The sequence below is a fragment of the Atta cephalotes genome (genome assembly GCF_000143395.1).
Source record: "Atta cephalotes unplaced genomic scaffold scaffold00041, whole genome shotgun sequence".
Taxonomy (NCBI): domain Eukaryota; kingdom Metazoa; phylum Arthropoda; class Insecta; order Hymenoptera; family Formicidae; genus Atta; species Atta cephalotes.
Window position 1 is genome coordinate 1683744 of NW_012130105.1, and position 1830 is coordinate 1685573.

A 1830-nucleotide genomic window follows, 5' to 3' on the forward strand; every position below is an offset into this window, starting at 1 on the left:
ATATATATATATATATATATATATATAATAAAAAATTGCTCACATATATAATTATAAATCATATTAATTATTTATGATTAATTTTTTCGCATTTCTTCAAATTTGATTTTTTTGAGAAAAAAAACATGGAAATTATTTTTTTAATTATTTCTTATTTTCTCATATTATTATTATTATTATTACTTGTACCAAACAATAATTTTATAAAAAAAAGAAGAATATATGAACTTATATACAGACATATTTTGTATATAATTATTTATGTTTGTACATATTATGTATATGTATTATATGTTCTTATATGAAAAAGTTTTTTATTAAGGTTGCGCGGCAGAATTATGTGTCTAATTAACACGTGGGAGTTAAGAGAGGCACGCGGATAAAAATGAGATGGAATTACGATGTGAGGTTGAAAAAGAGCGAAATGTTGAAAACAGAATATGAGAGACGAAGAAGTATAATGGTGAAAACGATCAATCATTCGAGAGGACCAGGAAACGGTTGCCTCGCGGCTGCAAATAACATCCCGTATATACGTGTATACGCATGTATGTGTACGCGTCAAAAGCATCGACGGGACCGTATTGCGAGTTACTGTTCTCGCCCACTTCCGCCGAACCTGAAACATCCTGCTCCTTTTTTTTCTACGCGTCGACTGGGACGGAGAGCATAGTCAAGTTTTTCTCTTTTTCTAGCTCTCGCTCTAAATTTCCTCATTAACGCTCCACGTGATTCCTTTGCAGTTGTTTCATAATGAGGGTCTGTTTTTTCTGTCTATCCGTGCCAAAGTATGTTACGAGAAAGATAATGGACTCCTTTCCCAGGGAACATTGCGCGAAAATTGTTGTCGCTTTTTGATCTTTGCCAACTACTGCCGGTCGTAATTCTGCCTTTGAACAACATATAGATTTTCCAAACGGACCGAGTAAAAGCGGGAATTCGATGCTGCCAAAACTCATAATTGTATATCCTGATGACAGGGAACAAGGTAAAAGCGAGAAAAGAGTGAGAGAGACAAAGACAGAGAGAGAAATAGCGATAGAGAATGCACACATTTGCTTTGCAAGCTCAATGAATCGTTTATTCTTCGCTATGTTGCGTTGCATTAATGACGAACGCGGCTGTCGAAGTGTCGTGTCATATCATCTGTTCGCTGCACTAAATATATACATCCCTGGTTTTCGACTCGTTCTACGACACGTGTCCTGGTCAAATTTTGATAAGCAACGAACGCGGTCGAATGAATCCTATCTGCATGGTACACCGAAAGTTAAAAATTATATCGACCGCTACGACACGTTTTCAATGATAAAATAAGCGAAGCTGCAACACGTCGCGGCTATGGCGTGTGCTTTTGTTCGAGTTTCAGCAATTAAAACACGCTGAGTTCATCGAGATTTAATTGGGTTTAGCGCATCTTTTGCTTCGTCTGACGATCACGACGACCTTTTGTCAATTAATTTACTTTAACCTGATTTCTTATAACGCGAATAATCATGAGATCAACATTTTTTTATACTGAGAGAAATGTTTTGTATGTGACAAACTTACAAAAACTTTTTTATTTTTTAATTTAAAAATTTTTGTTCTAATCAACATTTGGTTAGGTTTTATTTTTTAATTAAAAAATTTTGTCTTCCTTTTTTAAATATCTTTTACACTGAGAGAAATGTACCTACAAAAACTTTCTTATCTTTTATTTATTGTAAATTATATTGTTCTATAAACAAAATTAGTTTAAATAAATTTTGATTAGAATAATAAAATTTTTTAATTAAAAAGTAAGAAAATCTTTGTATGTGATATCATACTGAAAAAAAATTATAATTT